Source organism: Anneissia japonica, unplaced genomic scaffold (genome assembly GCF_011630105.1).
Source record: "Anneissia japonica isolate Jap-2015-1 unplaced genomic scaffold, ASM1163010v1 scaffold288072_len178204_cov163, whole genome shotgun sequence".
In the NCBI taxonomy this organism is placed as follows: domain Eukaryota; kingdom Metazoa; phylum Echinodermata; class Crinoidea; order Comatulida; family Comatulidae; genus Anneissia; species Anneissia japonica.
Genome location: NW_022719055.1, coordinates 63285 through 72667, shown reverse-complemented (window position 1 = coordinate 72667; position 9383 = coordinate 63285). Strand labels below are relative to the sequence as shown.

General features: G+C 48.7%; 1 pseudogene; it reads left to right on the top strand.

Moving 5' to 3' along the window:
* Positions 1 to 1634: 1634 nt before the first annotated feature.
* Positions 1635 to 5968, top strand: LOC117110842 (annotated as a pseudogene).
* The last annotated feature ends 3415 nt before the right edge of the window (positions 5969 to 9383 follow it).

Here is a 9383-nt window from a genome sequence, read left to right as displayed (position 1 = left end):
GACGGCGGAGAGCGCGTATGCGACGATAACTCGCCTCCGATCCTCTGTCTGGAGGAGATGCACGTGTCTCCGATCAGGCTAGCGACAACCTTCGACGGAGTCGTTTCGGAGATCGTGCTGAGAAATTGTGAGTTCGACGCGGACGAGCTCACGACCCTTGAAAAAATGAAGGTTGTAGTGGAATGATGTCGAACCCATGTATTTCAGATTTAGACTAAAAAAAAGATTTAGACTAAAAAAAATAAATGATAGGGGAAAAAATAAATAAAAACTTTGTCGGGTTTTTCTTTTAGTGTGTGAAAGTTTGCGAACTTGACGTTGAATGAGCGAGTGACAGGCAAACATAGAAAGATCGAGGCAAGGTGACAACTTTTTTTTTCGTATTTTTTTTTATTTGACTTTCAAACAAGCGTAGTCCGACCGTGAATTTCGGACAGTCTGTTGGTGTAGTACGAGCTTCGACCTCCTTCACGACCGGTCGGTAGCTTCCTGAATTGTCCATGCGCCTTTTAAGGCAGCAGCTCAGCAGGAAAAAGCTCACGATTAATACGGCGACCGCAAGACCTATCGTCAGCGCCAAACGCAACTTATCTTGGGCGAAAAAGTCCATGGTCGGTTAACTCAGTGTCCTCGAAAACACACTTATACACTGTGAAGATTAGCGTTTGATCGATGGACGACGAAGACCGCAACGATGTTTATTACGACTGCAATATTTCTAATGTTGCTATCGGCTTCGCCGAGCCGGTGCCGGAAGCAGTCGGGAAGTCTCGGAGATTTGAAGTTCGGTTCGAAAGGGAGATTTGAAGTGCGGAAGATCAGTCGTCTTGCATGAATTCGTCGTTGCTGAGCGTCCTGCCTTACGATCTGGGACCCGTCTTCCTGTCGAACGTGACCGTGCTGCCGATGTTCGGGGAGGGAATCATCGCGGTCGCCGACGGACGGGACGGATGCAACGTCTTCTTGATCGACAGCCACGTGCACGTCGAAGGATTCGAGTTCCGCTGCGACGGGTACGACGGAGCGAGAGGCGATCTCTCTTCGTCGGTGCGCGTGACCGGTGTTGGCAGGGCGTTCAACGTGACTTTGAAACGTTTGAGTTACACGAACGGCTCGAACGAGACTCACTTCGAGGCTCCCCCGAAAGTCGTGGTTCGGGCGTCTCCACTTCTTTCCGAAGGCACCATCCGTCTGAACCGGGTGACCGTCGAACGGGTAGTCTGAGGATCCGTGGTGCTGGAAAGAACTTCGGGGTCGATCGCCGTCTCCGATTCAACCCTGCTGGAGACGATCGGAAGCGAAGACACGAAGATCGATCGAAAATTCACTCCGATGTTGAATTGGGACATGTGGGGTGTCGTGAGAACTGCCAAGTTCGCGGACGTGGAGAAACGTTCGTGTACGCTGGAGATGATCGGATGCAGCGTAGCGATCGTCGTGACAGTTCTCGTGTTCGCCGCCGTTTGCGCGGGAGCCAGGATGCACTCCGCAAACCGTACGGCGGCCGAGAAGGCGTTCATCGACAAAAACGACGAGAGCATGTCGGCCGCGTTCGAAGAAGACGATCACGAAGAGACGACGTTCAGTCTGCGTGAAAGAAGTGCCTTAATCTCGTCCCCAACGGCCCGTGGGTGATGGCTTATACACATCTAGATGTGTATAAGAGACAGGTAGACGACGTACCGCGTGAACGTGATCGAGCGATACCATCGGAGACGGTCGCAGAACACGTTTCCGATGAGTCGGTGAAAGCCGTAACCTACGACCTGATACCAAGTTTCGAATTCCTCGCAACCGTCGACCGTATGCCACAGGGATTGAAACTTGTACATGGTCTCGCGCAGATTCTTCTTCCTACCGTGATTGAGGACGAGAGGTTCCACGAACTTCGTGATTTCGTACAGCGTCTTGCATATTCCGGCGACTACAACCCTGGCGGCGACTATGAGGTGGCTGAGAAGATAGCAGGCTACCGCCGTCACGATGGAAATCCAAAAGTACGGTCTTATCGGCAGCCACCTAAACGCGGTTTTTTAGCAGGGCTAGCTTCAGACCCATGCCGATCGTTTCACAGACAGGCCTCCGCGAACGCTAACATCGCTTCCGACAGTCCGGCGTAGGGGTGCTCGCAGACTGCACCGTAACGGTCGACGGGACAGACGCAGTGCTGACCGTTCTTGGCGTCCGAGTAGACGCACCTACCACCGTTTCGATCGCAGCCGAAACAGTCGACGGGTTCCGTGTGCGACGCAATCTTCCGTTCGCACACCGGTCCCGCGAATCCGTCGTCGCTCACGAAGTACTTGAATGCTCCGTCTTGCTCCAATCGTCCACGACCGCCGCCGCCGCACAGATGGTCGTCGCACCTATCTTTCGGCCTTCGCACCAAGAGCGCGAGCAACGTCACCGCCGTAGCGATCAACAGAGCCACGAACGTCATCCGACAGAACCCGCGGTCGCATTTGCGATCGACGACGCGTTCCTGCTGGGTTCGATCGAATCTGCACCTCCGAACTGTACGGACCATACGGTGACGGCAACGATTATCGATACCGAGATGACGAAAATCGTCAACACCGTCAAGATGACTTTGGTCTTTGAAACGACGGGTTTCCGGTATACCATACTCACACTTTTATTATTATTATTTTGTTTTAGTGGAATAACTTTCTCCAAAGACATTAATGCCAGGTTGACTAAGGATACAATAAACTACATTGAAAAAAAAATGCATTTTTTTTTTAGTTTCTCTTTCTTTTAATGATTCAAAATATATGTAACAGTTTGCATTTTTATTTACAATACGAAAACAAAATATATATATATATAAGAGAAAAAGAAAATGTTCACGTTCTGTACACTCGGATGCCGTCCGGAATTTGGCATTCCGACATCTTCATCTCGATCAAGCACCTGCACAGCGGACATCTCGCCGTCCGTGCGGAACAGGATAGACACATCAGTAGATGTTGGCAGGGGAGAATGAACACCTCCGAGACCGCATCCATGCACACCTTGCACGAGTCGGACCCTTTCAGGGTTCTCAGCGATTGCCAATCGAAGTCCTCCGGACACAGTTCGCGGAGAACGTCGGCCACCAGATACGCCGTCTCGCCCTTCGCCGGATGGGATCGGACCATATCCTTTGCGATCGCCAGAGATGGTACGGGTCGTCTCCGTCGCAGTGGACCACGCATCTTCTCGATATCTGGAGCGGCATGTTTCCGATTATCAAGTAGTATTCGATCGCAACTTCGGAAGCGACGACGTCGGTCGGAGAATGTACCTGGTATTTTTGAACGTTAGACGAGATGTTTATCTCGTTCCTCAGCATGACTTGTTTCAGGCATTTGACAGTGTTCCGACTCAGGGGGCACAATTTCATGTAACTTCCGTCGAGTAAATTCGTAGTCTGTCTGTCCAAAGTCGCTTTTGAGAGCACCGTGAAGCTTCCCCGAGTGTCACCGTCGTCGACGAACGTCGGTATGTACAGGTTGTATTCGTCGTTCTTGTTCGGGGGTATCTTCAGCCGCACGTTACCGTTGGAAGAAACGAACGAGACAGTGATTTCCTTGATGTTATTCATGTTTGGAATTTGTGGACTTAACGCGGCGAGAGCGGCTCTTATAAGCCTTTTATTTTGTGGGAGATGCATCACACATGACGTCATGTGTACTTTCAATCACGACGCTTTCTGTATGGTTTCCGGATGAACGAGGATGCATGACACATGACGTCATGTGTACTTTGAATCACGAAGCTTTCTGTATGGTTTCGAGTTGAAAGGAAATGTGTGACGTAGCGCAAAAACCGATGACGTTAGTCTCATCTTAGATTATTATAAGAATGGCCAATTTTTTCGTACGAGACTCTTATCATTTCAAGATGAGCAGCCTCGCGTCAACATCGATGAACGAGGACGGACTCGATTACACGTTTGTGGAAGGGAACGTGTCGGATGATCTGGCGTGCGGCGTATGTCTTCTCGCTGTCCGACGAGCGGTGCAGGCGCCGTGCGGCTGCCGGTTTTGCGAAGCCTGCATCAAGGGACGGACGCCCGGCTGCGACGGCGGGGAAAAATTACTCTGTCCGAACTGCGAAGAAAAGTTCGCCGAGGAGGAAATCGCACCCGATCATCACGCACGCCGGAAAATGTCAAAAGCTCAGATATACTGTCCACACAAGGATCGGGGTGTTCGGAAACTTTCGCGCTGAAAGAACTCGGACGGCACATGGAATTTTGCAACTACTTTCTCGTCGCGTGCATGCATCGATCGCGGGGGTGTGCGACCAAGCTGCCACGCAAGGATCTGCAGAGACATCTGGAAACCGAGTGCGAACATCGTTCGGTCGAATGCACTTTCTGCAATTCACCCTTCCCGCATCGCGACGTCGAGGCGCACCGACGGAGTTGTCCTAAATTTACGGTGTCTTGTCCGAACGACTGCGGAGCGAATGACGTTCGAAGGGAAGAGTGGAGAACGCATCTGGACGAACGATGCTCTCGGCAGAAGAGATGCTGCAAATTCGAATTTTACGGGTGCGATTTCAAGGTAGGTTATTATATATCTAAATTTTTTTAAATGAAAGTTCGTTCGAGATTGCTTTATGCAAAGAATACCAACGAATTATTTTTTCGACTTTCTCAACTTCAGGGCGTCAATGCAGAACTCGAAAAGCACGCTGAACAGGGAGTCCAAAGCCATCTCGACATGACCGTGATGGCGGTAGCGCGGTTAAACGCCGAGTTGTCCGGAGCCGTTAGCAAAGTCGCCGAACTGAAAAGTCAGATGGACATCCAACTTCGAAAATTCGGCCGGGTCGACGAACTGGAAAGTCAGGTGAAGGCGGACCACCAGAAAAACGAAGAACTTGCGAGGAAAAGATGTGTATAAGAGACAGGTTAAACGCCGAGTTGTCCGGAGCCGTTAGCAAAGTCGCCGAACAAAAAAGTCAGATGGACATCCAACTTCGAAAATTCGGCCGGGTCGACGAACTGAAAAGTCGAGTGGAAGCGGACCACCAGAAAAACGAAGAACTTGCGTAGCAAATAGCATCCATCAAGCTGACGCATAAATCGAAAGACGATCGTCTTGGTAAATTGCAGATAACTGCAGCTTGATATTTATTATTTGTTTTAATTTTTTTTTCCTCGAATCGCTCGGAAATTTTAATGAAATGTTTTTCTTTTTCGTTTAAGAGACTACTGGCGGGGCAAGCGGACAGTATTGAAACTTTGGAAAATACGGCAAAGAAAGACAGAAAAGCGAACGAAGACATCCGACGGACGGTCGATTCGTTGCACGGATCGACGACAGCGTTGACGAAGAAGGTGGAAGAAATGGGAGCCATCGGTGGAACCGGGGGAAGAGGAGGAGGAATACCCCGCGGACCCGCGCAACAACAGATTTCGAACATGCAGACGGAAATGGACATCCAATCCGCGAAGCTGTCTGAACAAAATTTGCGTTTTCAGATTCTGGAAACAGCCAGCTACGACGGCGTGCTGATGTGAAAGTTAAATTCCGTGAGTATGAGGAAGCAGCAGGCGGACAGCGGCAAAATCGTGTCCCTTTACAGCCAACCCTTCTACGCCGGTCGGTTCGGATACAAGATGTGCGCCCGGATCTATCTGAACGGTGACGGAATGGGCAAAGGGACGCATGTTTCCATGTTCTTCGTCGTCATGAAAGGAGACTACGACGCCCTACTCAAATGGCCTTTCGATCAAAAGGTGACGATGCTGCTGCTCGACCAGGACGGCGGAAAGCTCACGCTCTCGGACAGCTTCAAACCGGACCCTCGAAGCAGCAGCTTCAAAAGACCGACCGGCGACATGAATATAGCTTCCGGATGCCCTCTCTGCCCTCTCTTCGTTTCTCAGGACATCCTGAAAAATCCCGTTTACGTCAAAGACGACACCATGTTTCTGAAGATGATCGTCGACACGACCGGTCTGTACGTTTGACGTCACAGCAAGTTAGATGACGTGGTACGCACGTCATCGAGTTTCCGTTTCTCCACCTAATATAAGCGACGAGGCAATACAGAGACAGTCGAAAACGATCAACGAGACGATGAACAAGATACTGTTGCTCTTTGCTCTGTGCACCGTAGCCTCCGGCACGCACTGCGAGGTCGGGAGATTCGCATGCATGTTGACGAGTCAGTCCGGTTACTCTCTGTCCGTCGGCGCCGGAGTGAATACCACGACGCAAGGTGACGCCGAATACATGCAGAGATCGTCGGCTACGCTCAACAGCTTCACTATGCGGTCCTGCCGCTCCGGTAGATACTTGTCGTCGGAAGTAAACGGAACGATAACGGCCGTTGACGAGTGCGAAGGGGATCTCTGTCACTGGCAGGAGACACAGACGTGGAAAGGTAGGGCGTTCAAGAATATGGCCACCGGACGTTACCTGTCCATAAGAAAGAACGGCGAACCGTCCTCTTCCTGCTCTTCGAAGGTATCGAGAAAAAGAGCCAACTTCATCTTCCACAGTTGTAAAGTTGTTTAAAATCCAAGAGATAAAAAAATGTAGATAGAATGTAGAAAAAATAAATGTTGTTGACAAAAAAAATAAATTGCGTCGTTCGTTTCTATCTTTTCTTACCCGCGTGTATGTGAGTGTGTGTATACGTCCAGAGAAGTGATGATGTTTGATCTTAGTGACTTCGTTACCCACGAAAAGTATATTGCCAATATTTAAGAGACAGTCTCCATGCGATTCGTTCGCTTTTGCCAAGCCTCGTCTGCCAACTTTCCATTAGGAACCGTTCGCAGTAGGCGAAGAGTGTTTCCCACCGCTCGTCGATTATCTTATCCGATTCCATGAAGGAGGAGAGTCTTTGCCCGAAATAGCAAACCTCGTCCGAATCTTCGCAGCTCTTCAGTCTCTGTTCCGCACTGAGGTACAACCTCTCCATCACAGAATCGTGGCCTTGGACGGTGGTCAATATGGCGGCGGCGTCGACGTACCAGGAAACGTCGTCGTAATGCAAGAGTTCGGGTCCTCCACCACCTCCTCTCTTGAAGAGAAGCTTGGCGACGACGTCGTTTCTGGCTACGTTGGTCAGATCCAGCGTCAGAATCGGAGTTTCGACGGACCGAAAACCGGCCTGCAACAGGAAACATCTCCAAAGTCCGAACATTTAGCAGTCACGGCCCCACAGCCATGCGGATCGTCCGCTCTCGTACATGCTTTCTTTCTCTCCGACCCGAATGCATAAAGACAGAGTCATCTCTCCGGGAATCTCGGATTCGAAATCGCGGATCAATTCTGCAGCCGACCTTGTCCTCTCTAACACACGTTGGACTCCGTCCTCGTACACCTTTATTCGCATAGTCACCGACATGATTCCTCTCGTGCTTCAAGCGTCCCCTTTTATATACGTTGTTCCATTTTTGAAAGCTAACGAGACGATGTCGTCATCGATATCTTACTTACGTCATGCGCGACCGGACGAGAGGTGAAAGTGTTATATAAATAGAAGCTGGAGACGAGTTGCAAAAACCAGAATTGAATAATGTCGCAAAAAGAGATGTACTCGTCTTTGGTTGAGAGGGTGAAAACTCTGTGGTCCGCCGACTCGCTCGTTGTCGAGAACGTGTTGCGTGCGTTGGGTAATAGCAGGACGGAAAAGGTGAGGATGTCGAAGGAAATTAGAACCGAAATGATACTGCAATTGACTCTTTTGAAAAAGAAGTTCGGTTCCTTGAAAATTTTGATGCTCGCCATAAAAAAGATGCAACCTTCGAGCTCGAAATTAAACAGAGATCATATGCGAAATTCCAAAAAAGAGGGAACCCAACAAGCCGGTTTGAAGTCTGCCAACAAACGGCGCGAAACAATTTTCCGTCGTCGGATCGCAGAACGTTACAGAAAATTTTTCGCCCAACACCTACACTTGAAATCGACGGCGAGAGAATGCGAGACGATCCTGAAAGGTGCGACCAATTGTTAATTGTTTCAATAAAGGTTGAAAATTTGAACCTTGTGTGCCTTTTGAGTTTCTTTTTTAGCGAATGTTGGCATAAGATCTGATCTCCTAGTATTATAGAGGACGATCTACATGTTTCTACGTATGTCAGCGCAATAACAACAAAAAAAAACTTACACGAGCATAATTATTTTTTTTAAATATTTTACGTAATTTATTCATTCAAACGTCGAATAATGTACAATTACTATTATCTTGGATGCTGTACATTTTTTTCTTCACCATCACTTAGTCAAACCTCGATACCTTTCCACAATGAACTCAATCAGGAGCCACAATACCACTATATAGGTAAAGCAAAGAACAGAATCCATTAAAGATTTGACAGATGCGATGAAAGTTCTTCTCTCTTCTTCGAGTATCGATAGCCTTTCTCCAAGCAATACGTCATTCTTCTTCGCCGCCACGGCCAAGCTTTTTTCAAGTACTCCTATATATTCTTTTCTCTCCTCCATCTGCATCTGCAGATTTCTTACCCGTTCGTCATCCGCCATCGATTTTTACAGTACGACGTCAACAGTCAGAGTGAACGAACTCCACGAGTATCGCTCTTAAGTATAACTATGACGGTATGTATGCCGAAAGGCAGCCGAGGTAGAAATACGGTTACATCAAAAGAAATTGAAACGAAAAAACACGAAGTACCGAGAATGTAGCATATTTTATTTTTAATTAATAAGCCGAATTCACACGAAGATTTTGGTGCCGACCGGCATGTTTGCAGTGATCGCTTTGTACCGATCGCTCAAGTCGGTTCGACGGAGACGGACGAAACACGTGTTCGTGACCACCTCCTCGATGTTGGTGCCTTCGAACGTACTTCTCTTCGTCTGCTTCGGGAATTCCACCGACTTCATCGATGACAACTTCGCCTTGCTGAACTTGTTCAGCTCGTCGGAAACAAGCCGTTCGCATTGGGCAGACAGCATTTCGTCCTCGAGGTGTTTCGAAATGATCAGTCTTGGCGTTCTGTTTCCTCTCTTTATTATTTTTATTTCGACGGATGACGTAATGATGTCGTCATGTGTACTCGGAATCGTTATTCACCTCTACGCGACGTACATCAGGAACACCATGTCTTCGATGTCGTCGGGATCGATGACTTTCGATCGTCTGACCGCATCCAGTTCCTCTTTCCGTTCGGTGCGCACGGTCAGCAGAAGGGACAGCGCGTGCGAGAAGATCCAGCAGGCTACGGTCGCCCACCAGTAGGCGGCGAACGGCAGCAGCGAGACGAACGACTGCAGAAACTTTTCCCTTGGTTTCGATGTGGTACAAAGGGCGTAAGAGTTTTATTATTATTATTATTAGTTCATAATAGTTTGGGAATACAAGTACAGTAACGTTCCAAAACATAAAAATAAAAAAAAATAAACACCATA